Source organism: Bos mutus, chromosome 27 (assembly GCF_027580195.1).
Source record: "Bos mutus isolate GX-2022 chromosome 27, NWIPB_WYAK_1.1, whole genome shotgun sequence".
NCBI lineage: Eukaryota > Metazoa > Chordata > Mammalia > Artiodactyla > Bovidae > Bos > Bos mutus.
Window position 1 is genome coordinate 7,203,608 of NC_091643.1, and position 24,286 is coordinate 7,227,893.

A 24,286-nucleotide genomic window follows, 5' to 3' on the forward strand; every position below is an offset into this window, starting at 1 on the left:
ACAAAGATCACATCTCACTTCAGGCTTCTTTGCTACTTTTATTTCAGCATTTGCACAACTGTGTCCTCTGCTCTTCAGAAGAGAGATGAAAAATGCAATTTTTTTAGGGGTTATTTGCATTTTACAATAAAATAGCCCATGAGCAAGAAGGGAGTAAGGGCAGAAAGGGGGGGAAAAAGTAGAAGAGGAAGGAAGGTTTTCCTGAAATGAGAAATGAGCAAGTAACGACAGCCCCCACCCAGGACCCGCAGCATGAGCGGTCCGACTCTGCAGCCCTGGCCTTTCGGAGACCATCCCCAGGCCCACGGAAGGGCTGCAGCAGAAGACCCTCTGGACGGTTCTCAAGGCCGTGTGAAGGGGTGTCCTGTGCCTCGTAGTAAGGACCACTGTTCCCAAATAAAAATATGCACTCATGCCTCAAAACTGTTTTATGCAGAAAGGAGTGTGGATCTCAGCCCCACGGGAGCTGGGATGCACCCATGCAGATGGGCATGGCAGTACAGTGTGTTCATTTCCAGAAACCTAAGGGCCAGAAGCAAGAGCCGACCTGATTTTTAACATATCTCATAAAACAGCCTTTTGTTCTGACTCTCGTCAATAGCCAGTGCGGGCAGAGAACGACTCAGGCCGTTCTCACCAACAGCGACTTCCTTCCTTCATGACGGCCACGAAAGTGGCAGCTTCTGAATGTGAGTGTCAGATATTCAGAAGGCTTCTCAGGCCTACCATCCCCTAGGGAAGAAGAAAGGAATAGAACCAAGGGATGACGATGCCTGGGCTTGTCACTGCAGGGGACACAGCAGGAGCCTGTGACCAGCCCATCGCCCCAGCCCTGATGAGAACGGACCCCGCAAAGAACAATGGTGATGCCTGGTTGGGAGCAGAGAGGTCAGGGAAGGGCAGCTCCACGAACCCCGGGATGGGGGATGTGGCGGGAGGTTTGAGAAAGAAGGTCTGTCAAGGGACATAGGAAGGTGACCGCTTAGGAGGACATTGGATTTGAGGTCACAGATGTGACAGTTCAATTATGTGGGGAGGACAGAAACCAGGATTCCAGTGGTCAGGAAGCACAGCTGAGGAGAGGGGGCAACGATGGGAGAGACCCCTCAGTGAAACAAGGGGGGCATGCAGGAAGGAAGCAACCAAAAGGCCTATGTGAGGAGGGCGTGTGTACACGTTTATAGGCGTGGGGGGTGGAGAGGAGTAAATGGAAGAGGCAAATAGAGCAGGGAGTGAATGTGACACGACCCCAGGGAAGGTGGGAGACGACAGACCATTAGCAAGAACAAGAGCAGATGGCTTTGGAGGGACAGGAAGAATTCCTTCTCCTCTAAAGTAGGAGGGAGTGTGAGACCGACATGGGGTGTGGACAAGAGGAAACTGGAGGCACACAGAGGCCCCCCAGCTTCTGCAAAAAGAAATGTCCACGAGCCGAGAGATGGGGAATCACTCTGGCTTGTCCATGAGTTACCGCAACTGTGATGCTAAGATGGGCTGTGTGCAGCCTATCAGACATACACTGAACACCTGTTTTAATTATTAGAGAAAAGGGCACATGAGCAGAAGTGAAGAATGCCCTCGTTAAAAACGAAAATTAAATGTGGCTCTTTCCGGACACCAGTGCTGCTCCTCCTTCGGTGACAAGGCTCCCTTCCCAGGTGCCAAGGCCACGCTGACTCCCTGTGATGCACCGGTCTGTGTGGGGTTTGGGGTGTTTTTTTGCTTGTTTTTGTCTTGTTTTTACCTTGAAGGACTGTGTCCCTGACTTGTTTAATGTTCTTTGTTCTGACAAGACATAAAACTGAGCAACCGAGGGAAGTGGGCTTCTGGGCTAGTCCTCAGTTTGGCGCAAGTAAAACTCTTTTCTGGTCCTATTCTTGGTTGTTTATTGATTATTTTCATTGATAACTTCTGAGTGGCCCAGGGAACAGGTTTCTCCTGCTCATGGGGGCAGGAACAGGAGGAAATGGAGTTTACCCAACAAGCCCCAGAGACGCTATGGAGACTGCTTCTTATCTAATGCTTCTTCCTTCAGTCACTGCATTTCCTGGTAAAATGAGGCTTAACGCGAGGAGAAGGGTGCTGCTCAGGCAGCGGCAGAGTGATATTCACAAGCCCCACTTTTTCTAGAAGAGAAACTGTGGCTGACTGTGGCCTTCGGCCTGAACACAGGACGTGTTTGTCTCAGCTGCTCTCACAGGGACACAGGGCCATCCCCCAGGCGAGGTGGTGATTATCTTCATTCCTGGACTTTTTCAGCAAGAACTGCCGAGGAGGAGCCTCATCACAGCCTCACCACGGGTGTCCCTGGTCTGCAGGCTTGGCTCGGAAGGTGCGGGGCCACAGTTCAGCTCCCTCGAGGAACTAATTCCTGGCTTCTGCCCAGGCAAGAGGAAAACACTGCCAATCTCAATCTGTGAGTCCGTGGAAATAGTGTCAGCAGAGCCCCAGGTAACAGGTAACAGCTTTCTGGTACTTTTCACCCCATGCAGAAAACAGCAAGCTCCCAGAAGCTAGGGCTTTATTAGAAATAGGAAATATTGAAGGACTTCCTGGGTGGTCCAGTGATTAAGAATCCACCTTCCAATGCAGGGGATGTGGGTTCCACCCCTGGTCCGGGAACTAAGATCCCACACGCCACAGGGCAACTAAGCCCCACAACTAGAGGGAAGCCGGGAAGCTGCAAGGAAAAAGCTGACGTGCTGCAACTGAGACCTACAGCCAAATAAGTCTTTTTTAAAAAAAGAAAGGAAATATTCAGTTGACCATACGGACACTGACACAACACATGTGACTATCCTTTATAAAATGTGAAGCCTAAAATGTACATTATCCCAGAAGAGTTGAGTACTTCAATACTAGCCTAGAACACTGATTATGTTTCCATCCGGCAAAGAGCGGTGTTTAAGTTTGGGTCCACAAGTGAGCTGGCTTTACTTCTTAGCTAAGAAGTAATACACTGAGTTACAAGTCAGCCAATTCTTCTTTACCAAAAATATACTGAGAGAGGAAAAACTGTTTACTAACTCAGGCATAACCAACTTAAGCTGATACAGAGCAAGATTTAAAGAAACTTGAATATCTCGAATATTCAGGTATATTTTTGTAGTAAGTGAACTAGAATTCAAGTTCAGCACTTCTGATGTTAGGATAAGACTCAGCCTTTTCTTAAAGTCAGAAATTACCTAAGACACATTATACACACAGAACCTCACTTGACAAGAAAGCTCATTGTTTTAGCCATCATGCTTTTGATTACTTCCTTATTCTAATTGTGAGGACAGTATCTGTTTCCTAACTATCCCAGGAATCTAAATTCTAGGAGACAGTTATTCTTCTTCCTGAGTGTTCTCTTCCTTATGGCTAGCCATGATTTTTTCTTTCTTTTTTTTTTCCCTCTTCTGCTAGCCATAAGGAGGAGAGCACTTTCCTGTCTTTCTTTTGTTCTGTCATAAAAGAGTTGCCCTGGCAATTAAGTTACTAACTTCTTTTGAATGTCTTGCTTTCTTATTTCCAAATTGTATGTTGCATTGAATAATTCCCTATTCCCTTCCTTAACCTTCTGACTTTCAGTCCAAAGACCCTAAGAGACTTTTTAACTTCTGCAGTTTCATTGAGATGTAATTGACATACCATATACATTTAATAGGACTGCCCATGTGGCGCTACTGATAAAGAATCCGCCTGCCAATGCAGGAGACAGAGGAGACCTGAGTTTGCTCCCTGGGTCAGGAAGATCCCCTGGAGGAGGGCACGGCAATCCACTCCAGGATTTCCTGGAGCTTTAGAGGGCCTTCATGTTTGCCATCATCTCCCACACAGATCTCTCAGCATCTGTATCGCCAGCTTTGGCGGCTGTTTCAGGCCAAAGAACCGGGTGAGTTCACGTCACTCATGAGCGCACTCGGAGTACACGTGGCGCCAGCAAAACTGTGTGAGTCACGGTCTGTTCTTTTGTAAGTGCTACAAAATATGAAGTTTGTAAAAAAAAAAAAAAAAATATATATATATATATGAAACACTGCAGCATCTTCCCTTGCTGAACTAGATCACAGAATTCAGGGAGCAGGCAGGGAAGCCTGTCTTGAGTGGGCCTTTCGGAGTTTAGTGCAAAAGTCCATGTTCCAGTCAGACAACAGGCTTCCCAGGAGCATATGTAGGAAGAAACCAAACCACTTACAGAGGCCAGAAGGTATGGTCGGTCACCACAACGGTGTGTGTTTGTTCCTATCGGAGAAGGCAATGGCAACCCACTCCAGTACTCCTGCCTGGAAAATCCTATGGACGGAGAAGCCTGGTAGGCTGCAGTCCATGGGGTCGCTAAGAGTCAGACACGACTGAGCGACTTCACTTTCACTTTTCACTTTCATGCATTGGAGAAGGAAATGGCAACCCACTCCAGTGTTCTTGCCTGGAGAATCCCAGGGATGGGGGAGCCTGGTGGGCCACCGTCTATAGGGTCGCACAGAGTCGGACACGACTGAAGCGACTTAGCAGCAGCATGAAGATCTACTGCCTATACTCAGGTGTTTTAAAAGAAGCCAACTAAAGACCTCACGTAACCAGCAAGGACCTTCTGTATCGCACAGGGAACTCTGCTCAGTGTCATGGGACAGCCGGGGTGGGAGGGGAGTCTGGGAAAGAACAGATACAGGTGTGTGTGTGGCTGAGTCCTTTTGCGGTCCACCTGAAACTATCACAACACTGTGAATCAGCTATACTCCAATACAAAATAAAAAGGTTTCTTTTTTACCAAGACCGCATATGAATCTCAAAGCAATTCCGTTTTTAAGGGAAAAATACAAAATAACCTAATCACTTTGCAAATGATACAGGACCTTACCTGAAGCCAAAAAATATCTAAAATGCCTTTAGAAAGGCAGAAAGGATGAAGGAAAAGACAAAGGAGACAGAAAAGGGTGAACAAAAAAGAGAAAAGAAGAGGTACAGCGTCAGAAAAGGAAGCAAAAACTTGAGGAAAAGTTGTGACAGAGACAAAGCAATACAGGAGAATGATTAGAAGAGCTCCTTCTGCATTAAAGAAAAATAAGACAATGATTTTCTATATCTATTTTCAAATTCACTGCCTGATCAAATTCTGTATTTTTTTTAATCTGAGTCACAATTGTATGTAAAATCATAAAATGTGGGTCACAGATGATAGCATTTAGAGTGAATTTTTCAAATGCGTTTCATTTTTATTGGACTTTGCTTTGGCGGAAGTATAAATATGATTCTTATAATAATAATGAAAATCAGTGTGATCTGATTAAGGGAATCAAAGTAACATAAGAGGTTCCCTTTGAGTTGGACATAGATCTCTTGAATTGAAAAACATACATAAATGCATGTTAAGGAAATTCTCAAACATACCCAAAGGTGGAGAGAACAGTAAAATAACTTCACGGGACTCGTGGCCTGACTTCAACAGTGATCTCACTGCAGCCCTCCCCACTAACACACACACACACACCTCCTCTCACAGGGACAGCCAGGATGAGCAGCTGATGTATTTGTGTGTGTAGATACAGAGTTCCTAGTGGGGAGACCTACACTCTAGCTGAACTGAAATGTTTTAGTGTTGCTACAAGAAAAATGAGCCTAAAGCCCAAGAATACCAGCTCATTCAGCACTCTGGTGGAAAAGCAATTTTCCATTCCAGACCCACTGGATCAGTCTTTGTGGTGAGGGTCAGTATTCCATTTTTTCCCACATTCTCCAGGTGACTCTGATGCACTCACACTCTGAGAAGCAATTGTGCTCAACGCTCAGGCATGTCTGACTCTGTGTGACCCCATGGACTGTAGCCCCCTAGGCTGCTCTGTCCATGGGATTCTCCAGGCAAGAATATCAGAGTGGGTTGCATTTCCTTCTCCAGGGGATTTTCTGGACCCAGAGACTGAACCCAAATATTCTTCATTAGCAGGCGAATCTTTTACCACTGAGCCACCTGAGAAGCCCTTGAGAAGCTATGTTTGCAAGCAAATCCCACACATTAGATCGTGACACCTGTAAACACTTTGATATGCATTTCTAAGTGATATCACTGCACCTAACACAAATAAGAATAATTCCTGAGAGCATCCAACCATGACTAGGGTAGTCACGGGTCCTGATGGGCCCAGGTCAGTCCAGTTTACACCTGTTGTCTGGGAATAATTATTAAAATCACCCCTTTTCACCCTCAAAGTGCCCCATTTAGGATGACCCACGTAATACTCACTGTGCTCACCCTCAGTCTAAACTCCACAAACTTGCTATACGATTCTTGGGTTCATTTCCTTCCTTTTGTGTTGTTTGAAAGGTGCTTTTTAAATTTTAAAATTATGTAAAACACTGCATGTTTCCAAAGTGAAGATTAATTTTGGTTCCCTCCATCCTAACCCCTCCTCCCCAAAGGTAAGCATTTTTTTATTAGTTTTGTTTATTCTTCACTTGTTTCTTTTTGAAACTCTAGGTGAATCCATATGCTGTTTTACTGGGTCTCTCTCTTCAACACTGTTCCATAGCTCAGGGTTCTGGGTACCGTTCCTCCAGGGGGATGTGTACAGACCATTCCCATCCCTTTTGCAGCTACAGGGCGACCCTTTGTGTGGAAGGAACAGCAACCAACTCCTACTGACCGACATCTGGATTTTTTTTTTTACCATCTCTTGCTATTTCAAATAAGGCAGCAATAAGCAGCCATTTGCATGCTGTCATTTTGTAATGCTGCCAGCGTATCTTTGACATCCATTCCTAGAGATGGGGCTGCCAGATCAAAGGAAGAAGGCATACCTAATTTTTCCAGACATTGTGAAACACCCCGGGATATTGGCAGTTGGCAGCTCCACCAGCACCGGATAAGCAGGCCTGTTTCCCCGCTCCCTTCTCTATGGGACATGTTGTCTGTCTTCCGGATGTTTGCTTATCTGTAAGTGAGATGTGGTATTTCCATGCAGTTTGCTTGTTATCTTATTTACATATAATGTATATACAGAAGGTGTACCTATCAGAAACGTGGAGATGGTGAATTTTCACGAAATGAGCACACCCTTGTGATTAGCACACTGATGAAGAAATAGAAAACGTGACCAATACCGTGGAAACCCCCTCCTGCTGACTTATTGAATCACAAACTGCATCTCTCTTACTTTGAGCAAGGGTAAGCTTTCCTTCATGTATTTGAAGGCCATCTATAATTTTTTCTGTGAAATTTTCTGTTTATATATGTTACTATTTTCCTACCAAACAAACCTCTGTATGATTCATAGGAAACCCACAAACCTTTCAAGAAAAGTGTGGCAGCAGAAGATAACATCAACGGGGACAGAAAAGGGTAGAAATATTATAAAATAAAAATACCTTTCTTTGGACCCACAAGCAAGAAGCAGTATGGGAAAACCACTCAGCTGTAAACACGGAGTACACTTTAATCCCAGGGAGGAATTATGGGCTCAGAGGGCAGAATAAAGAGCTGTCAGGAATTGTTTGTGGAGACATGGGCCTGAGACCTAATCAAGGACCCAGCGGCACGTGCAGGGCTGGGCTTTGGAATGGCTGTGCATCTCCTGCGACCCCCTTTCGAGTGGGAGCATCTACAGAGGTCATCCCGTGCCGTCGCACGACTGCGAGCTGCACAGGCAGAGGGCAGGTAAGTCCTGTGTAGTTTGCAAGATTGAGAGGAACTATGTGTGAAGAAATGCACTTGAGAAGTCTCAGCTGCGCCTCAGCTTGATGTATTTATTTTTAAGTAGTTATTTATTTGGCTCTGCTGGGTCCTAGTGGCAGCGTGCAGGGCCTTTGATCTTTGCTGCACCAAGCAGGATCTTTAGTTGCGGCATGCAACCGTTGAGTTTCAGCACATGGGATCTAGTTCTCCAACTACAGTTCCCCTGTCTCGGGAGCTCAGAGTCTTAGCCACTGGACCTCCGGGGAAGTCCTAGGCTTGATTTGAATAACTTGATCCTGAACCTCAGGCCTGAGCCTGATATCTTACTGCACAAGATGTGGGGGTCTTCTGAGGGGCAGGGGCTGAATGCATTTTGCATACAGAGGGGATGTGGATGACAGCAACCAGAGGACAAATTGTGGCATATTGTATTTTCCAAAAGTGGCCACGACGACACTCCTGACCCTCACATGCCCTTGCAGAACTTTTCAGCTCTCAAGAGATGGAGTCTAGGTCTCCTTCCCTTGAACCAGAGTGGGACTTGATGACTGTCTTAATGAATGGCAGACGTGACACAGGATGACTTCCAAGGCAAGGTCATTTTAGGCAACACAATTTCCTCCTGTCTCTCCCTCTCAGGTCACTAGCTTTTGGAGCCCTGTGCCACCTGGTAGAAGTCTAAGACAGCCATGCTATGAGGAACTGCAAGCTTCCTTAGTCAAAAGCAGAGATGGCATGACAGGAGAAATGCCTGGCCAGCCCCCATTCCACACACCGCTGATCCCACCAGACACTGTCACCAGAGCTACTCAGCTGAGCCACTCCAAGTTCCTGATTCACAAAACCCATGAGAAATGCTACTCAAGAGCTTTTGTTTTGAGATGCTATGTTTCAGAGTTAATTATTACATAGCATTAGAAAGCTGGAGAAGAACTGACTCATTGGAAAAGACCCTGATGCTGGGAAAGATTGAAGGCGGGAGGAGAAGGGGACAACAGAGGTTGAGATGGTTGAATGGCATCACAAACTCGATGGACATGAGTTTGAGTAAACTCCGGGAGTTGGTGATGGACAGGGAAGCCTGGCGTGCTGCAGTCCATGGGGTCGCAAAGAGTCAGACACGACTGAGCGACTGAACTGACTGACTGAGGGAGCTGGAAGAGATTTTGATCCCTGTTCAAAAAGTAAGAAAAAATCGAATCCTCTACTACATTTAAACTAAACTAAATCAAAATAAAACAGCCTCAGGAATGGTGGCTGAAAAACACTTCAAGTTTTAGAAATGTATTCTGGAACACAAGAGATTTTGGTTGACTTAATACACATCATCTGTAATTTAAAGTTACCTGACTGCCTCACACTCCAATTTACAACTATGAGACATAATACCTGAATTTTCTAGTCAGCATTTATTTAATGATATGAGATTTTAATCGTTCCCATAAAATTAAGCTACGCTTAAAAAAAAAAAATCAAATGAGGATGACTAATAATGAGAACAACCTCTAACAACAAGGAGCCCTTGGAGAGTTTGGGTGGCGGAGCGCTGGGGCCTGCCTTGAGTTTCACAGCAGCCCCTCAGGCTGCCGTGTGGAAAATCTGTGGGGAGGGCGCTTGTGAGGGGGCAGAGAGCAACCCCCCGCCTGCAGAGGTCCGGGTGGGAAGCCCCTGCACTTGGACCAAGGGCTCAGATTCTGGCAGAGCTGACTAGCTGCTGCTGCTGCTGCTAAGTCGCTTCAATCATGTCCGACTCTGTGTGACCCCACAGACGGCAGCCCACCAGCCTCCCCCATCCCTGGGATTCTTCAGGCAAGAACACAGGAGTAGGGTGCCATTGCCTTCTCCGAGAGCTGACCAGACTTCCTGGAAAATGGTATGCGGGGTGGAAAAAGAAGAGTCAAAAAGACGCTGAGGCTTTTGGAAGCGTGGAGGACTGTAGGTGGAGAAGATTCAAGGGGAGAGTCTGGAGCGTGTCGTGTGAGAGTTGTTAGAGGTGACGAGGGCGCTGAGCTGCATCTCCCGAGCTATTAATGAGATGGAGCCCATTTCCCAGGATCCCTTCCCAGGCTCCCGGTGGGTCACCGCGGTCTGTGCTGAGTCTGGCAGGTGCAGATGAGGCAGCACCTGGGGTCTGGACGGGCCCTGCCGCGCCGTGGCCACCAGCCAGGCAGGAGGCAGCCCTTCCCCACCCCACCACCCTCCCCTCCCCGCTCTGCTGACTGGGCTCAGGTGCCTGCAGCTCTTCAGCAGGCCCTCCCGCGGTCCAGGTCGGAGGCCCTGAGAGGCAGACGTGGCTGCAGTTTGTCCAGCTCCCTCCCACTCTGGGTTCTGCTCTTCTTCCCAAGTGCAGGTACAGCCAACCTACAGCATCCACGGGCTCCCGCACCACCACCCCGGGGGCAGCCAGCAGCTCTTCACAGACGCTTCAACAGCTCCCTCGGCTGCAGAAATTCTAATCGCTGCATCACTTTTAGTGGTTCTGCCCTTCTGATGAGACTCTGATGCAGCATCCAAGTGAGATACCGAGTAGGTGCTGGCTGTGAGTCTCAAGTTCAAGGGAAATGGTCCCAGATGGGTGTTAAATTGGGGAATTGTTGCCACGTGACTGGTATTTAAAGCCATAAGCCTGGGTTAGGTCACCCAAAGAGAGCTTTCAAGCAGGAGAGGAGGTCCAACGCCCTGGGAGCTCCATGGTACAGAGATGGGGGCAGGAGGGAACAGCCAAGGAGACCGAGAGCCACCAGTGAGACAGAAGGAAACCCTGAGCACTCGTGGTTCAAGGCGAAGGAGGAACGTCAGGAGGAGGCTGAGCTCGACCATGTCCGCTGAGATGAGTTTGGAGAGCGGACTGCCGTGCCTGAAGGTATTATTATTGACATTGTCCAGAGGGGTTTGTGGAAGTGGTTGAGTGAAGTCTGATCACAGCAGGTTCAAGAGGAAATGGGGTGAGAGAAAGTGGAGAAAACTCTTGAGAAATTTCTTCGTGAAAGAGGGCAGAAAAATCGTGAGGGAAAAAATTACATTGATAAAAAGTTTTTTTTTTGTTTTTTTTTTTTTTTTTAAGATGGGAGAAACAAAGCCTGCTTGCTTTCCGGTGGGAGTGACCCCGTAGAGAAGGGGCTTGACTGCTGGAGGCAGGTCTTGAGAAGTGATGGTGATACTGACGGGGATCAGTTCCCGGGGAGGCCACTGGCCCAAGAAGCCTGAACACCTGGACACCTGGAGAAGGGGCAGGAACGCAGGGTCAGGGGCTTCCTGACTGGACATGTGTGCAGGGTCTGGATGGTCCCTTCTGATGACCTGCTCAGTGAGCAGACCCAAAGCCATCAGCTGAGAGTGAACACGGGGGAAAGATGCCGGGGGTTTCCAGAGAGGAAAGGGCGCGGCAGGTCTCTGTAGGCAGCAGGAGAGCGCACGGACCCCAGCGACATACAGGATGTTCTCGAGGCAGCCTCGAGGCCCACCCAGGGATGCTGGTCATGAACTCGGAGTAAGAGGGTGTGATGAGAGTGTGCAGGAGCCACGCTCAGCTGTGTAGTCGCGGAGCAGAGAAAACGAAGGCAGGGAGGGCAGGAGGGGGTGGACCTGTGGCTTTGCTGACTGAGAAGGATGAAGAAGAGATGCCCGGGTGAGGACCACGGTGTCCCCAAGACAGTGACTATACCAACTGGCAGCAGAAGTTTAACTGGGCAAAGAGGGAAGACAGGGCGTGCGGGTGGAGAACAAGTGACCAAGTCCATGGAGTGCAGGTCCCACTGGGATCAGAGGATTATTGGGCTCAGGGTGCTGGGCGGGTCGATGGGGATGGAGGTGGGAAGTGGGAGGCAGGAGATGAAGGCCAGGGGATGCGGAGGTGAGCGGCTGGCCAAGCGTGGAAGACAGGATTAGCGGGAACAGGAATGAGAGAACCCAAGGGCCAGGTCACAGCAAGGATCACAGACGGGGGCCCTGACATCAACATCAGGTAACGTGCAAAAAGTGCTCAAGGGAGCGATAGTGATTGGGAGCGCAAAGGATCCAGAAAGGAAGGGTTGTGAGTGTCGTGAGCCCCTCCCCGCCCCGTGGAAGTTTCCAGGAGCTGGGGAGGACTGAGCGGCTGCAGAACTTCATGGTAAACAGAGTGCAGGGGAAGGCTGGGGTCCTCGGGGCTGGGGCTCCCGGGGGTGACAGATACAAACGAGGGGAAAGGAACACTGAGATGAGTCTCGACAGCCTCGAGGTACAGGCTGACCGTCTGTGGGCGGGAGGAAGAGGCAGGTTTTGGTGGGGCTCTGCCTTAACTGCTTATGGAATCTGGATTCATCTCTGGGCGCCACTCATGTGAGTGAAAAGAGGGAGACGGGATAGATTATTTCCTAGGGTGAGCTTTAGTCCATAATATGAGGTTCTATGGGCCTCCAAGGTGGCGCTGGTGGTAAAGAACCCAGCTGCCAATGCACTAGATATGAGACACAGGTTTGACTCTTGGACTGGGAAGATCCCCTGGAGGAGGGCATGGCAACCCACTCCAGTACTCTCGCCTGGAAAATCCCCATGGAAAGAGGAGTGTGGCGGGCTGCAGTCCATGGTGTTGCAAAGAGTCCGACACGACTGAAGCGATTTAGCACACGGGCAGGCATGAGGTTCTATCCTGTTTGCCCGAGTGCCACAGCACCTTCAGGTCACCATAGCCGTGCCCAGCTCACCCAGGCCCCAGACACACAATATGAGCAGACACCAGCGCGGAGTCATTCCTTATGACTCCTTCCTTCCCACCAGCCCCTTCTGTCAGAACTTCACTTCACCAGCTTTACTTCTCTGCTCACCTTAATCCTCAGAGCCATGCACCTCTCGTCTTTACCGGGGTCTTAACGCTCTAGAAGGGCTTCCCTGGTGACTCAGCTGGCAAAGAATCTGCCTGCAATGTGGGAGACCTGGGTTCAATCCCTGGGTGGGGAAGATCCCCCGGAGAAGGGCACGGCAACCCACTCCAGTATTCTTGCCTAGAGAATCCCCATGGACAGAGGTGCTTGGCGGGCTATAGTCCATGGGGTTGCAAAGAGTCAGACACGACTGAGCAACTAAGCACAGCCCAGTAACGCTCTAGATTCTGGTTCCCCGCGTGCGTCCCTGTCTCCATCTCCATCTCAGCCCTCCAGGATCAAGGTCAGGGCTACCTCCAAAAGCCTCGCATCTCCCATGGTCCGGACCCTCTCTACCACCACTTGGGCAAGACTGACTTAGTCACAGGCGTCTCACACGTCTCTGCTTGCACAGGGCAAGAAGCATTTAATGCCCTCTCTCTACACAGACACCACCCCGCCCCATCCCTCCCCACACACACAAAGTGCAAGGGTCTTGGACGGGGCTGGCTCTTCTAAGTATCCTGAGATACTGAGTGTGGTGCTGCGGCAGCACGAGCCCAGCTCTCAAGGCGGCGTCTCTCCTCCACCACGCGTGTCCTTTCCCTCAAACCTGCTCCTCGCGCCAAGCAGTGCTTCTTCAGCCAGCAATTCTACACCAAGCTGCAAGAGCGTCATGGGCCTCCTCAGGTCCAGCGAGGACGGACCTCCTAAGGGATTTCATGGGCCCTGTTAGGGTTTCCTAACTTGTCCAAGATCCTTTCCATGGGAATTTTATTTCTTCCTTTCCAAAGACAGAGAGCTTCCAGAAAACAGACGCAACATACCATCTGCCTTCATTTCAGAGAAGAGAAATCCCCAGGACAGAGAAGGGGAAAGTCTCATCTCATGAAAAGACCTCTTCCTGGGACGCTTGTCTTTTCAGTTCACATCCACATATCCCACAGCCTCCCCTCCTCCAAGATGTGTCCTCAGAATTCCACTGCTATGCTCCGCTCGTGTCCTGCCTGTGTATCTACCTGAGACTGTGGAATTAGGCCGCAAGTTGATGGGCTCAGTTTCTAACTCAACCACATGTAATCAGTGTTACTAACGGCACATTCTAATACTTATTCTTCTCAGGAACATAGGTTAAGACAAGTGGCATGCTTTCTAATCTTTTTTTTTTTCCTAATTATTTACGGGCTATGCATTTTGTGTAGTCATCAGCTGTCTTTAAAGGCAGCGCTGACATTTCCTGTGGCTGGTGACTGCTCTGCACAGCAGCTGGTTATCTGATCTGTCTGGTTAACAAGTTCCTCTTTGACATTTAATAAACTGCAGTGATTTCACATTTAGTTATTTCCCCCACGCGCTTAACGAGGGCAAAGAACCATATAAAGGCCATCTTAGCTGACAATTACAGAGGCAATTTTTTATGGATAAGCAGAAAGTAAAAAGTTATCTTTTTTACTAGGCTTTTTTTTTTTTTTTTTTTTGAAATTTACATCTTCAACTTTTTTTTGGAAATACATGATCTTATTCTTACATTTTTGCTGTTTACAGTATGTGTCATCAACTGCTTTGGTTATGGTTTTATCTCTTTAATGATAAAGATGTTGTTAAACAAAGGGCAAAAAGCAAAGTTTTCTTGCTTTCTTTTTTATGGAACTAGAGCTCCTTAAATCAGAATAGACTTGAGTTTTCCAATAAACCCTTCCCTCAGTGAATGTTCATGGGAGCTCTACACATTCAACTGGTTGACATTTCAGAACATACTGAAAGAAAAGCATAATTCAAGGTCATCAGTTTGCCTAGACCCTCAAACACCAAGTCTCTGGCAATTTGATTTTATGCTAGAAGAGATTTAGATGGTAAAGCCAAGCATGTCTTTCTGACTCCTCTTCCTCCAAAGGAAAACATATCCCAAAGCAGCCCAGCGAAACACCCCAAATAACAGGCCCCATCTCGTGAGGATTCTTATTTTTCCACAGTCACAGTTATAGAAAGGATAAAACTTTTCTAAGGCTCAAACGCTCCTTCCTGAAAGCGTATTCTTACTGGTGTTTTGCTTCACAGGAAAGTTTCAATCCTAAGCGCTGACTTACCAGGCTTGCATCTGGCCAGCGCCTTGGAGAGGCTCCACTTTGCTTCTGACGCTTAATGCATAAAATTCAGCCAGTTCCACTTCCTGGTATTATGACTTGGTTTACCCCTGTGACTCCATAACAGGCCAGAACCCCAATCCCTTTTTTCTGCAAAGTCTTCAAATGACCTTCTCCCTCATTCTCCTCTGCTTCACTGCAGGCCACGATGAAAACCACACAATTCCGGTTTACTTGTGCAGGAAAAGGTGTCAAACGTACACGTATCAAGCAAAGTAGGCGTCATGGATCGCAAAAGGAAGTAGAAGCTTCCTCGAGTAGTGTGGTAACCTCGCAGCGCTTTGCCTGTGGGTATTTGTCAAAGGAGTACGCTTTTTCAGAACGAGAATGACAGGCGAGTGTGGGCAGGAACCCTCCTGCCAGCTGAGAGAAAACAGCCGGAGGTCACCAGACCCGGTGGCTCTAACAGTTAATCCAGTGACAGGAAGCGCGCTGGTTTGGCTAACACTGGAGAAACAGTGGCCTCTGATGGAGCCCAGATGTCATACTGATTACACACGGTGTGGAAACTGGTGGCTTATTCTGACAGTCACTCAAGGGAACATACGGAATCAGAGGGCCCCAACTGAAAAGCCGTCTCAGGCCTAATCATTTCACTTTTGTAAAGTCCAAAAGCTCCATTCTGTTCTTATCCTCTTCTTATTCCCCACAGAGTTACCTTCGTCCTCACAGACACTTTAACATTGTAACCGTACTCTAATGAGGTTTAATGTTTAAACAATCAGTATTGACACGTGAATTTTTGTTTTCCTAATGTTCTGGCACTCTCTACAGTGATATCTTAAGCAAAAGATATGACAGGGTTTATTCCGACAACCTCTATTTGAAAAATATCTTACAACTGGGGGAAAAAAAACCTTCCATCTCTCCCCAGAGCAGATTTGCCCACATAAAATACAGGCAGATGGTGAGTGGTAGTGAGAAGTTCAGGTTCTTCCAATCCTTACTATGTTCGTTTATTTTCCTTTATGCCATTTTTACAAATGTGAGCACAGCCAGGAAATCAGTAACAAGCTGATCCAAAAGGAAACCAGAGAGGCTCCTCCGACCCTTTCAGACCTGGCATTTCCTGGGCCTTGGGGAGCTCTGTGTTTAGAGAACTCTGACCCTCCACCAGGCAGACCCCAGCGTGTCACCTGTGATAAGGTCGAGTGAAATCCACAACAGACGCTGAGGGGACAAAGCCAGAGGCAGGAGAAGAAATATTTGAGGAGCGTTCTCTGAACTTTGCGTAGCATGCCTTTGGTGGAAAACAACACACAGGTAAATGTAAAATAAATTCAAAGATAAGAACAAACAAAGGCTCCACTTGTCGGAAACTTACCTGTTAAAGATGATTCCTGCGGTTTTCTATTTAAGTGCTAGTACAAGGTCATGTGAGGTGGCACATTTAGCAGAAGACTTGGCATCAATGACCCTTTTACCCCTCACGTTGCCTCCAGTCAGTAGCCCTGCCGTGTTACATTATCTGTGTGTGTCTGTGTGTGTCTGTGTGTGTCTGTGTGTGTCTGTGTGTGTGCGTGCGCGTGCTCAGTCGCTTCAGTCGTGTCTTACTCTTTGTCACCTGGTGGACTGTAACCTACCAGGCTCCTCTGTCCTTGGGATTCTCCAGGCAAGAATACTGGAGTGGGTTGCCGTGTCCTCCTCCAGGGAATCTTCCCAACCCACGGATCAAACCTGATTCTTGTCTCCTGCGTTGGCAGGCAGGTTCTTTACCACAAATGGCAAAGCCTCATTATCCGTTTACTAAGCACAAAGCCAGGAATCTTCATGGATCGATATCAAGATTCTAAGATAATTAGCCTATTGGTTTTCAATTATTATTTTCCTCAGGGCATGTTTATGGTCTAATTTCCTATAAGTATTTTAGTTACATGAAAATTCATAAAACATTCTCAACACATAAATGTTTCATGATGTCACTGGATGGTCAGTTCTTATTTATGCCTGAATGCAGGTTGTTCATTGAAACCATTTTGCAGGCCTGGTGGAAAACCAAGAGGAATTTTGGCAAATGTCTCCTGGAGGTTTGAAACCTAATGAAATACTGTACAATGAAGCATTGTTTGCAATTGTGACTTAACTACATTCTTATCTGCTTTTGTATTTATCTGAGCTGTAAACAGCTTCCAAAGTTCAGACTACCTCACAGAAAGGAACTCTGATTTCCTCTCTGTGAAGGCATGATTTCCCTGCTCTGTTTCTGCACTATTTTCTCTTCTTCAGCCTTCTATTCCCTTTCTCTTATGAAGGTCACCTCTCCCTCTCTGCCATGTCCCAGGATTTATTCCACTCACTGATATTTTCTAAGTCAGATAGAGAAGGTTGCCACTTCTTGCCCCTTCTTTACTTATTCTATGCTATTTTCTTTTGAAGCAGTTATAAAGGAGACAGCACCCCTAAAGATTTTAAACAGTAGTGAAGCAGGAGGGAAGGGGCAGGGCGCAACCTTTAAGAGAATGACATAGCCATAAGACATGGCCCAACGGGCTAGAACCATTGAGGTCCAAGATGGCGGAAGAGTTGCCTTTCCCTGGGCCTTGAGCCTCACACATTAGCATCATCGCAATACGTTAGCATAAGCTAAGTGACACCCAACGGTGCCATCAAAGTCCCGAAGCCATCAAAGATCAAAAGGTGGGCAGTAGCCCAATTCCTAGAAATCTGTCCCTTCCCCCAAATCGTTGGAATACTCCTTTGCTCATTAGCCTATGAAATTACTCTGTGCATAAAAACTACTCACCCCATATTTCAGACCTCTCCCCTTTTGAGATGGTCCACGCTCTGTCTATGGAGTGTGTTCCTCTCTAAACAAATCCACTTCTTATCTGTCACTTTGTGTCTCACTGAGGTCTTTCTGTGATGAGACTTCAAAGACCTGAGCCTCATTAAGTCCTGAGACCAGTTGTGTGAGATCTCACTTAAAAGACCGTGGGTTCAAGTCCCAGTCTGAGTTTCATGGTTTCAGTAGTAGTTGAACTCATTTATTGTTCTTCTTTCCTAAATATTTTTTCTCTTTGTAAAAGTAATAAGGCTCACTGAGGACTCCCCTGGTAGTCCAGTGGCTAAGACTCTGCACTCCCAGTGCAGGGAGCCCAGGTTTGATCCCTGGTTGGGGAACTGGATCCCACATGCTACAACGAAGACCTGGTGCAGCCTAATCAATAAATTAATTAAAAGACTACCTTCTAAAGAAAAAAAAAATAAGGCTCATTGTACAAAACTTGGATATTGCAGAAAGTCCAAAGTACAAAACTTGATAATGCAAATCAACCACATGCCCATCAACCAGAGATGCTCACTCTCAGTGTTTTCTCCCAGTCCTTTTTCTCTACATGTATTTACTCTTCATAAGATTCGGAGAGTGCTGTGTCCTCCTTTCTCCACCTACCTTTATATTTTTAAGTATTTATATCCCCACATTCTTCAAATGTGGTTTTAATTTCAACACAGTTCTATAGTGTATTTACTTCTGCCCCATGGGAATCACTTACAAAATTCCCAGTTTTTCATTATTTTAAATGATCTTATTGAGAATGTCTTTCTAGACGTTTCAAAATTGTTCCCTCTTCATCTTCGTCAAAACAACCAATTGGGACTTCCCTGGGGGTCTAATGGCTAAGACGCTGCACACCCAAAGCAGGGGGCCCAGGTTCCATCCCTGGTCAGGGAACTAGATCCCAGGTGCTGCATCTAAAGATACCACGGGCCCCAACTTGCAAAATAAATAAACTGGCCAAATAAATAAATATTAAAAACAAGAGCAACAACAAAAAGCCATCAAGCCAGTCCTTCCCTGTTCATACATGCCTCAGTCTCCTGTGAGGTAAGAGCTGCCTTCACACTTCCGTCAGTTGAGGGGTCCAGACAGATTCTGTCACTTGCCTGAGGCCACATAACTAGTTGTCTGAAATGCAGAATCTGATTTTTTTCCGCTTTTTCCATATCTCAGGCTCTAACAGTAAATCTGTCCTTTTGAACTGTCTTTTTTTAAACCCATTTGTTTTCATTCTATACCAGCACTTTCCACCCGGTTCCAACCCCTTCCTTGTAGCCACACCCCAAAGTCCCTTAGATGGGCTTCCTGCCGCTGAACCCCATTGTTCTAACCCCCACACACACACCACTGCCAGATGGGTCTTGCTTTAAGCCGCTCACCCTCATGGACTCACAAGCCTCATGGACTCCTTAGTAAAGCCCTATGTGAAACAGCAACACTGCCCGGCTCTCAAAGCCCACTTGCCCGTCCAGTCTTCCTTATCTGCTCCCCACCCCACTCCTGGCTTCCTGCCACCTCCGTGTACTCTGTACCCCAAGCAGGATATTCTTGTTTCCCCTCTTCTCTTCAAACTCTACTCAGTCTTCTAAGGCCCAGCCCAGGTCTCATTTACTCCATGAAATAGAGTGAGCATCCCATTGGATTTGAAGTTGGCCAACCTGAGTTCAAAGCTTTGCTCTGCTAATTTTGCTGGGAGATTTGGGACAGGGGGAGTTAACTTTTCTGAGTCATTTCTGCATATGTAAAGTTAAATTGTTATACTAATACCTGCCTTTTGTCAACCTCCCAGAGTCCTAAGAAGGACAGAATGTGTGTCATAAAGGTTTAGTGAGCAGCTATGTGCTATGCAAATGGGAGATGGAAGCTTCAGTACTTTGGCCACCTGATACAAACAGATGACTCATTGGAAAATACCTGGATGCTGGGAAAGATTGAAGGCAGAAGAAGAGGGTGACAGAGGATGAGATGGTTAGATGGCATCACCGATGCAATGGACATGAACTTGGGCAAAGTCCAGGAGATGATGAAGGACAGGGAAGGAAGCCTGGCATGCTGCAGCCTGTGGGGTCACAAGAGTTGGACATAACTTAGCATCTGAACAACCACCACCATCCATACTCTGAACCAGTTCGGTATCCAGGTCTGCACCACGCAGAGTAGCACTGATTACATCCTGTCCCGTCAGACTCTCTCGCTGTTTCATGCATGGTGATCACTTTCCCTCAGCTTCACTGTAAAGTGTCTGAATTCCATGCAGTCTATTGCTTCACCTCCATAACCCCCAGAGTCCAACACAGCACATCCTTGTCAGACTGCTGGCCTAATCCTGGAGTTCCAGTTGGATTCGAGTCACATGGGACTTAGAGTCCCAGCCTTCTGTCAGTCTTTTGGAGTAGGAAAGCCTTACACTTTGGGGAGTCCTAGAAGACTCGGGTCAAGGGTGGTATCCACCTTTGTGAGTCTGTGGAAATGTACTCTCATTTTGGATCTTGCCTCTCAGAGACTTTCACTGCATTTTCACAGTAACCCTTATTTAGTAAAGTACTTAGTGAAATCAGAGAACAGAAGCAAGGAAGTCCTGTAGACATCCAGGAACCAAACCCAGACCGTAGATATGATTATCAGAAAGGTCAGGGAACCTAATCTCGAAAGATGGTTCACTGATGATCTGCTTGTAAATCTCATTTAGTCTGAGATTTATTCCTCAGCTTTGATTATCTAGAGACCTAAGCACAGTTTCCCCTAATAGGTCCACCCCTGAAAAGGCCTAAAGGTTATGGTTAATCACAAGAAATGGGGTTTAGGTTAGAGTTAAGGGTTAGCACTGCATTTGGGTTTAGGGTTCAGGTTACAACTGGGGTGTGGTTAGTGTCAGAGTAAAAGTTCTGCTTTGGGTAAGGACTCAGTTTAAATGCACAGATGCAGAATCATGGCAGAGTTAGCGTTAGTGTGACACGCAGGTTGGGGGTTGGAACTATGCTTTGGGTTAAGGCGACAGGTTAGGGTTGGAGTTAAGGTTAGGGTTAAGCTAGATTCCTGGATATAAAGGACGATTTTAGTGAGAGTTGTGCTTTAAAATTCTACTTTGTATGGTTAAGGACACATTTTTACCAACTTCCCAGGAACTAGTACAGCACCTTTAGAAAAACCTTCACGCTACAGCATTCCAAGATCAAGTGCAATATACAGTTTCCCACAGTTCATCAGAGTGTTTTTTAAATCTCTAATCCTGAAAAAAAAAAAAAACTCTGGTGAACTATGGAAAACTGTATATTGCACTTGATCTTGGAATGCTGTAGCGTGAAGATTAACTCTCTAATCCTAAAAGGGCTTCCCTGGTGGCTCAGATGGTAAAGAATCTGACTACAATGTGGGAGACCTGGGCTCGATCCCTGGGTGGGGAAGATCCCCTGGAGGAGGGAATGACAACCCGCTCCAGTCTTCTTGCCTGGAGAATTCATGAACAGAAAAGCCTGGCAGACTGCAGCCCATGGGGTTGCACAACTAGCAATCCTGAAAAGGCAAGTACCACTTTTAATGTCATTGTTAACACCCTGAAGTTCATTTTGTAGACTGTGTCCAGTTTGTACTGCCCTCTTCTCCTCCTGATATGCTGAATCCCTACCAGAAAAGCTGACACTATTAAAGAAAAAAAGCTGTGATCTGGAATCCACTTACATTTTACCCCAAAACTATATTTTAAAATAAACACCATATACTTTTGAAGTGCTGGTCATTTGTCAAGCACCATAAACAGAAAATACAAGCTGTTCTCACTAGAATCACACTCCAAATTGTTCGATGTGGCTCACATCTGCATTTTCAGCCCAAACTTCTTTCTCAAACTATAAAGTTGGATTTCTAGTCAAATCGCAACTGGTTGGAGAGTGAGCCCGTCTCCGCTGCCTTCACTCAGCACACCGGCTTCTCGTTCTCTTCCATCCTTCTCAATGGCAACACCATTGACTGAGGACCCAAAACAAAATTCTCCTCAAACTCTTCCTCACCTCCCACCATCCCTTCCTGCTGTAGAAATTCTCAGATCTCCACGGCATCTTCAATTAGGCCCTTATCATCTCTTGCTTAAATCATTGCAACAGCCTCTCAAATAGCTATTAACATTCCTACGTTCAAGCTCTTCCCCTCACATTGTCAGCAAACGTGACATCTTTGTCATGTGACCACCAGGCTTCCCTGCTGGCTCAGCGGTAAAGAATCGGCCTGCCGTGCAGGAGACCCAGGGTTCAGTCCTTGTGTCGGGAAGGTCCCCTGGAGAAGGAAATGGCAACCCATGGCAGTATTCTTGCCTCGGAAATCCCATGGACAGAGGAGCCTGGTGGGCTACAGTCCATGGGGTCACGAGAGTTGGAAATGACTAAGCGACTACACAAACCACTATCACCCACAGCTGAAATGTTGCTAAATTCCCTCCCAGAGCCTCTGCCGCGGGGACTCCCTCAGTTTGCTCCCTGGGAGTTTCCAGCCCTGCTCTGCACCCCGCACCCCTTGCACGTGTACCACACTTCACTGCACTCACGCTTGTGCTCGTCTTGCAGGAGTGGACGGCAAGCTTCTGAGGCTGAGACAGTCTCATTCACTGCTGCACCACGGTGTCCTGAAGCACGCCTGGCACCCAGGGACTGTCCACAAAATTTTGCTCAGAGAAAATAGCTCATGGGGCTAAATAACTCCCGGAGATCCTCTTTATATATTAGCACATCCAGTCCCAAAATAAAACTTATGCTGTGCAAGGCTTCTTTAAAAAGCACACCCTGCATCTTAACAGGAAGTTACAGACGAATAAACAGCTGACAGAACAAACTAAACAGCATCCAGTGAATCAGCAGCTGACCATTCAGTTGCCGTTAACTAGACGCAGGGAGCGAGCTGCTGCTGCTGCTGCTAAGTCGCTTCAGTCGTGTTCGACTCTGGAGCGAGCAGATGGGGACAAACGCTTACTCTCACTGCCAGCGGGCGTTGCAAGATGCTCCAAAGCTCCATGCAGAGGGACATCCACACATCTCACCCCGGGGGAGAACTTGGGCACAGAAGCAGACCACAGCAAACATGACAGGGGCAGGCTTGCTGAATGCAGAATCTGACTCATACCAAGCTGGTGGCCACAGAACGTCCACCACACCCTGTCCTGTCCGCTCGTGTAGCAGGGAGCCTGGGGTGTGGTTTTTAGTTGACGTTTGTGAGATGATGACGACTCTAGGGACAGGACACATTTCTGTAACCTCCGGGTGTCTGCACTGCAACAGAACTAAAGAGGCCGTGGGGTGCTGTGTTCACAACTTTAAAATCAGAGAGTTCAGCTGCCATGTGCACTACAGAGCTGAAGGCCCAGGAGACATAGCCCTGGGCATAAGCCTACAGCCTGAAGCTTTCTCTCATAGAAAAATGCTGACCTTTATTTAGTATGCATAAGTCACTTCAGTGTGTCCAACTCTTTGTGACCCTATGGATCACAGTCCTCCAGGCTCCTCTGCTCCTGAAATTCTCCAGGCAAGAACACTGGGTGGGTTGCCATGCCTTCCTCCAGGGGATCTTCTCAATCCATGAATGGAACCCCAGTCTCTGGTATCTCCTGTACTGGCCGGCGGGTTCTTTACCACCAGCGCCACCTGGGAAGTCCCTTATTTAGAACAGGGGGGCGTACTGAGAACTTCCACTGACAGCTTCCACTTGGGAAGCTGTGTGTGTCTGTCTGTGGTCAGAGGAAGCAGAAGCGGATGAGAGGGGGAGCCAGTATACAAAGGGATCCTGGCCAGACTATGTGAATATAGAACTCTGACCACAAAGGTCCATCTAGTCAAAGCTATGGTTTTTTCTGCGGTCATGTATGCATGTGAGAATTGGGCCATAAGGAAAGCTGAGTGCAGAATTGATGCTTTTGAACTGTAGTGTTGGAGAAGACTCTTGAGAGTCCCTTGGACTCCAAGGAGATCCAACCAGTCCATCCTAAAGGAAATCAGTCCTGAATATTCGTTGGAACCTGAACCTGAAGCTGAAACGCCAATACTTTGGCCACCTGATGAGAAGAACTGACTCATTTGAAAAGACCCTGATGCTGGGAAAGATTGAAGGCGGAGAAGAATGGGACGACAGAGGATGAGATGGTTGGATGGCATCACTGACTCAATGAACATGAGTTTCAGTAAACTCCGGGAGTTGCTGATGGACAGGGAGGCCTGGCGTGCTGCAGTCCATGGGGTCACAAAGAATCAGACAGGACTGAGCGACTGAATTGAACTGACCCACAATCCCTCCAGCAACCAGGCCCGATCGATGGGGAGGATGTGGATCCGTGTATGCAAGCTTCCTTAAGGTCAGGGTGGGCGCCCCTCCCGCGCCGCCGCCAGCTCTGCGTGTTCTCACGTGGTGGTGGCGGTGGGGGGATCTCCGTGGATTTCACGCCGGGGTGACTCTGGAGCGTCCCCTGCTTACTGCGATGGAAGCAGGACGCGGCGGGGCGGGGCGGGGGCGGACCTAGAACTGGAAGGGGGCACTTCCATTTGGGTAGGAGTCGTTGGGGTGCAGGTAAAAGCCTGGGGGGCGCGGGAGAAAAGGGGAAAGAGGTTAGGAACGCGCCCCGCGGGCAGTGGTGCGGCGCCGGGCGAAGGAGACGGCGGTGACGGTGACGGTGACGGCCGCGGCCGCAGCGCGGGGGGCGGTGGCCGGCGGAAGCTAACCCGCCGCAGGGGCGCCTCGCCGGGAGTCGTGCCCGGAGCCCCGCCCCAGCGCGCGCCGCCGGACCCGCCGCTCGTCCTCTCGAGGTGGCCGCGTCCGGAGGGCCGGAGCGCGGAGAAGGACACCGGAGCTGACGGGAGAGGCGCGGGGGAGGGGAGGGGAAGGGAAGGGAGGGAAG

At 47.9% G+C, this 24,286-nt stretch overlaps 2 long non-coding RNA genes across 2 annotated transcripts in view; one reads left to right on the plus strand and one right to left on the minus strand.

The window, feature by feature from the left end:
• LOC138985961 (uncharacterized) overlaps positions 1 to 22,312 on the minus strand; it is a 72,585-nt gene extending 50,273 nt beyond the window's left edge. The window contains exon 1 of the long non-coding RNA XR_011462883.1: positions 21,953 to 22,312. This is a non-coding gene — a long non-coding RNA (uncharacterized lncRNA). The remainder of the gene's footprint in view (positions 1 to 21,952) is intronic.
• On the plus strand, positions 2,208 to 8,589 carry LOC138985930 (uncharacterized). The gene is made up of 4 exons (XR_011462855.1): positions 2,208 to 2,458; positions 6,980 to 7,144; positions 7,254 to 7,633; positions 8,291 to 8,589. It is a non-coding gene; the product is annotated as an uncharacterized lncRNA (long non-coding RNA).
• Positions 22,313 to 24,286: the final 1,974 nt, after the last annotated feature.